Source organism: Aythya marila, assembly GCF_965140915.1.
Source record: "Aythya marila genome assembly, chromosome: 20".
In the NCBI taxonomy this organism is placed as follows: domain Eukaryota; kingdom Metazoa; phylum Chordata; class Aves; order Anseriformes; family Anatidae; genus Aythya; species Aythya marila.
In genome coordinates, this window is record NC_139061.1 from 9,510,644 (window position 1) to 9,517,125 (window position 6,482).

Consider the following 6,482-nt stretch of genomic DNA (forward strand, 5'->3'; position numbering starts at 1 on the left):
GGGCGTCCTGCGGTGCTCCGCGAGGTGCTGGCACGGCCGCCTTCAGCTCCCGGAGACGCTTCTAAGGAGGCTGAGCGCGGCACTGAGCCTCGCAAAAGTGTCTGGGCTCGCTAAGACGGAGACAACTCTCGGCACGAGTGCTGCAAGTACTTCGGATTTCCTTCCCTTAACCACCTCGGAGTCGGGAGGACTTAAAAGTAGGAGATGTGCCGGCAAAGCTTTGCATTTCTAGAGCGCCTAGGGATTTGAAAACCTGTTACAAACATTAATGAATTAATCCGCGCTAATCCAATGAGATAACTATCCCTCCCCTATTTTACAGGTCTTTATGCCATCAGATCAATCGTCAGATCAACAGCCAAATATAGAACTGAGAAATCCTGCTTTAAAGAAGTCTGCCCATTACGTTTCAGAACAGAGTATTTTACAGAGGCACACTTGCGATGAAATCTACATTAAAGATGAGTAAAGTAGGTAAAGACCAATTTGAGCTTGATGCAATCCACAACACTGCAACACAGCCTTATTTCCCTTCTAATTACCATACAAAGCATGGCACATTGATTGCCAGGCCCGAAGCAGATCCTCTGCCACAGCACAACACATGGGGTGAATAGATTTTCTTCCTACTCTGAAACAGACCGAGAACAAGGAAACTGACTCAAAACTATTGACAAGAAACTAACAGAAGAGTATTGTCTGATCTATTTCATCACATGGACAAGTAGAGTCTCACCATTACTCCTGAAAAAATACAATATTTCTATTTCATAATAGAATAAATGTAGCTACTCCAAAGATTACAATGTAATATCAGTAATAATTTCCTAACCCATTTAGAGAGGAAAATCATGGGCTACTCCTACAGCAGAACCAAACAGACTGACACCTACCCCGTGCCCTATGTGTGTGTATATATACATACACACACACATACATAATCCTATGTATATATATACACATATCCTAGATAGTCTGATATTTGTGAAGTTAAGGAAAAAAAAAGTAGTTCTGACAGAGGACTCACCTATTCAAACTCTCAGGTCTCTTATGTCCAATGACAGTTTTGCATTTTCAGGTGGAATAGAGCACCTAGTTTCTGTTGATACCAACTTTTACAATCAAGACAATTAACACCACAAATAGTGCCTACACTCATAGACTTTAATCAAATTACAGTACATGATTTTTTTTTTTTTGGGCACGTAACAACTACATTCCCAAGGCTACCACTGGAAAACAACAATGCCACTATTTACAGGGCACGCAACCAGCTGATTCTCAAGCAACAAAATGCCTTTTCCCCCCTTATTTCATCTTGAAGTTCTTTAGCTCACAAGAAAGATTCAGCTAAACCAGATACAGGCAGAAATGGGAACATGCATACAGAAGTTGAAGTTTCAGGGAGAAAAACATTTACTCCAAAACCCAAGTAACAAGAAATAATTGAAGGGCAAGATTTCTTCATGCATCTCTCTCTCAGACACAAATATTGGGAATGCTTTTTTATTGTTATTACTTTAATACTTAAAGGAACTAAATGCTAAGCAGAAATCACTCTGGTCCAAGAGCTATTTTAAAGGCAGAATATTCTAAAGTGAGGTTAAGTGGTTTGTCAATAATAAAAACTCATACATGAAGAACTGCAATTGTTTAATGGAAAATGTTTTTAAATCAGATATTTAGTTGACCTTGACAATGGCTTATTCTCATTTTGGCCAACAAAAAATGAAATAATTTCAGAGTGGCTGTACAAGGATTATTATTGCTTGGTCTGGCCCAACTAATTTAAGTCACCTCTCAAAATTAAACAGCCACAATTTCTTTTGTGTAGCAAAGCTGTTAGCTTTTTTTTTTTTTAAAAAAAAAAAAAAAAAAAAAAGTAGTTTAAAAGAAAATCTCAGACAGGCTTCAATTAAATTAGTTGCATTCTGAAAAAAGAATTACACTATTTTTAGCCAAAAGCTGTTAAAATAGTAGAAGAGATAACCACCTACAGTTTTAACCCAGTGAGGCTGTCAGGTTAACTGACATCAGAAGAAGAGCATCATAACTTCCATTAATTACTTTCAGATGTTCACTAATGCACTGTGTAGTTCACTAGACATAACCATCATTGTTCTCATTAGCGTATCTGTTGAGGATTACCTATCAACAGGCTCAAATCCTGCAAAAACAAAAAGGAAATAAAGACACAAAGGAGAAAAAGATGCAAAAGATCAAATGCCTGGGGCTCAAATACCAGAGAAAAGAGAGGCACGCTAACCAAGACAGAAAATCCAAGAGAGCACTGCGCACCAAAACGCCGTATTGCTCCTCACATGACACCTCCTATGAAATTAAGCATTTTATAGTTCTACACTCAACCAAGTGAATAAACGAATTTACCTTCTCTCTAGGAGGAGGAGGGAAGAAAGTTCACACAGGTACTAACAGTTTTCACAGCAGTATGCCTTTCCCTCAGCTGAGTCAGACAACAAAAAGAATTGACAAAGCTACATTCAAATTCATTGTAACTACACGTAACAAGACAGCACTGGGTGGCCAGCATCCTGCCTTCTCTTCTAGTAGGGTGCTTTAGAGTTGCATAACATTGTGTTTTGTAAAAGCCATGACTAATTTTCTCTGACATTAAAAATACAGAAGTATAACAGATCAGATGCTTAAAAACTCAGAACTGGGGCACAAGCTTAATAATCACAAGACACCAGAAATCAGCACTGCCCATCTGACTTCAACATACACAAGTTCTTGAAGTCTCTTAATTCGTAAAGCACCTCAGCTAACATTGGTGGCTAACCTTCAAGTCTTTGCGCTCACAGACACACAATAATCTCTCCTTCATCCTGCTCCTAAGCAAGCTTTGGCAACCTTCGTTTGCTATCAGCTTGGTTTCTCTTCTCTTGCAGCTCTTCCATAGCCTACATGGGATGTGTTTGACCAGAAAGGCAAAAGAAAAAGATCAAACCGAACAGTATCCACATTCTTAAAGCTTTTCCCTAGCCAATGAAAGAGTGCGGGACCTGACCGTGCAAGGAGTTAACCTCTGAAGCTGATGGAGTACAATCTCAATTTCTTCACATTTGCTATGCCATAACAGCATTGCTTTAACATTTCTTCTGAAATGTGACTACTGAACTGATATATATAAAGAGTGCAAAAACAAAGAAGTATTTATCTGGGTTGCAGTAAACATGAAAGCAAAAAAAACATGCCAGCATTAAAAAAGATCTGACAAGTTCACGTGCATGCTCCGCATTTAGCTCTTGTTTTAGAGCAACAGTCTGTTATGCTGGCTCCTCTACAGTTTAATGATTTCCTGTTAGGAATTTAAAATTAGAAGCCTCCAACAACTTCCCCATAAACTATTTTCAAGGTTCCTTTAATATCCACATCAAGGAGATATAGAAGGTTCATATGTTATCCATGTCAGTTCACTTCCTTCCCACTTCAAAATAAGCACATTGCAAGAAAATTCAGCAGGTTTTTGTATTGTTTTCTTAGAACTTTTTCCCCTACTAAGTATGTCCAGCCATAGTAATTAAAAAAAAAAAAAGGCTGTTCATTTACACAACCTCATATTTAAACTGAGAGAAAACGAGAACCACCAACCACTTCTGAAAATCCTAGAGTATGACAGCTGATTGCTTAAGTCTTGTAAGAAAGCTAAGTTTTCCATCAATGAGCTGGCTTCCATCTTCAACTCCATCCATACTGAATTTCACCTATGTGAACACAGCAATTTCACAAACTGATTTTTGCACTTTGACAAGTACATTACCTTTAATGAAAGCATGTAAACGCTCTTGCAGTGGCAGCACGTGAAACAGATTGGATCTTTTTCATCCATGCTTTCTAGAATTATATTCCTGCAATACAGACATGGTATTTTAGTACTTCACACCTATAGATCAGAAGTCATACACCACTGTTTATTCTTTTGACTCTGAAATGATGTAATATAACTACCACTATTACACCCCACTCACAAAACCATTTGAGCATTTGCAGGCAGACATCCCATCTCGGTTCCTCACTGGGTCGATGAAAGGACTCAAACACTAATCACCACCTTTCCAACAAAAACCAGCATCTATACCTAACAACCAAAAATCACTTAGTATATGAATGCTTTTTAACTAATTTCAGATCAAAGCAAGTCAGGTGAACCTGCAGTTAACTTAATCTGACTTCAGAGCACCTGTGAAAAAAGCACTAGCAAAAGAAGCAATCCTGCTGCTTCCCAACTAAGCTCTAACAAACATAAAGGTTCTACTTTGGCTGAAATAAAAATCTGCATATGCAACTGAAATAAAATATACCACCACATTCCAATTTTCAACTCAGCCACAGAGTCAGAGAGAGAGAATACTTCTACTCTTTGTAGCGGTTTCCAGATTGAATTATTTGTTAGTCATGAAAGCATGGTTTTGGACACCAATTTGGAAATGTTCATGTGAACAACCACCTCTAGCAAGGCAAACTTCAGCAACTCACCGCTGTATCGATAGTAACTCCGTATCAATAACTTGTTGGGATTTTTTTGTTTTTAAAAGGTTTTGAGGACTGTTTTTTTAACATGGTGTAGCATAGCATCAAGCTTCAACCACATTCTATCCAAATTATACAACCATCTTTCTCTGCAGATGTAAAGTCTCTTTTGCATGAACTTCTACAGACAGCATTTTGACAACCAAGGGGTTGTTTGATCTTCAGGGAAAGCTTTTATAATAGCAGACTATGATTAGATTTTCTTTATACGTTTACCCATTACATAGGCTTGTCTGCATCCCTATTCACTGCAATGATACACAGATGTACAGAGCCATTGCTCTCCATACGCGTTACATGTGAGTTGTTCAGATACCCAGATGCATCTTCAAAAGCTGAGATTACAGAAGACAGACTGACTGAATGCTTTTGCCTAAGCAACGTGCATTACCATTTTGCTTTCAGACGCAGACAGTATTTGTAAGCGTCCTTTAAATGTTTCCCTACATAAAAAAAGACAAAAGAATAGAGAAAGATATCAACAAAGATAAGAATATCCATCAGAACCTTTGCCAGCAAGTACTGGAGTCAGAAAGATTTTCTAACATCTGCAACTACTAATAAGCAATCACATTAAAATAATTTACATATGTGAAGAGCACATCACTGAATGAAGCCTGTTTGCTAATAGGTTCACAGTACAGTTTAAGCAAATAAATCCATATATTGAACAAGATAAATTTAAAGGTGTCTGGAGAACTAAATAATGATTTAAGGAAACATTTTTATTTTTTTTTTTTTTGAAGTAGCATGCTACTGTATGTTACTCAGAATGGTGATCTACTATCTCAACATTAAACACACTGAATTGCCAACTCCACAAATGCTCTATCCATGCTTTTGCAACTCAAATATGTATCTACAATAGAAGATTACCAAGTTGCTCACTGGATAAATATATTAAAACACACACTACTAATAAATAACAGAGCTACCACATCCAAGTTGTATTCCTACCTAAAGATTAAAACACTTCAGCCATTAAGATTACTCCTTGGCCTCTATCAAAGTTAATTACAGACTCAATATATAACAATGCACTCCAGAGAAAGCCTCTATCACATCTTTTCATATAGATGTTTATTTCTTCCCCTTGAATTGCACGTGATACACCTACCTACGTAAAATTACACAATAACAGGTGTATCCTGGCTAGTTATTTTTTAAGGCATAGCAACTTAAGAAGATAAAGCCTGTTGCTACAACACTCTCTTGGAAATTATATTTACTTTATACAGATGTTCCTCATTATTAGATTTTTTTTCCTCTATTTTAAAGCACAATAAAAAGCATTATAACTTCAAAAATTACCATTTTCTAGGCATAATTAATACTTTTCTTTTATACAGCAGAAAGCTGCCTTATCTGTACTCTCCTCACATGCCTCCAGCTCCACATGCTCTGAACTAGCTCTCTAGAAAGTAACTGAGGTAAATAGCCTCTGCTTCTTGGGGGACTAATTGCCAATAGAAACCATCTGTCTTTCTTCAATTGAAATAAAAACCACATGATCTCAGAAAATAATTAAAAGACACCTGAAAACACCAACAGGCAAACGAGGATAAAGCAATCTTCTGTGGTCTGTTTGTACCATGCTCATTTCTTTCTACCCCATAACACTTTTTTCTGTAAGTAAGTGATGAAGAATAATGCTCTCATAAAACTGGGGGGTGAGAGAGGGCAGCACTAGCAACACCTCAAGGGTTATTAGAAACAGTCCCCAAAGTGAAGTGGTAGATGCTCCACAACCAGTAACTTTTAAAATAATAAATATGCAGTAAGTCACAGTCACCACCCTATATTAGCTAAGCTAAACCAAAATAAAAGTTAATAGAAGAAGCAATATTTCTCTGTCCAGTTAGTGCATCTGGGATTTGTGTTTTTTTTTTTTTTTTTTTTTTTTTTGACCACAGTTGTGATTAGTTTTAGAA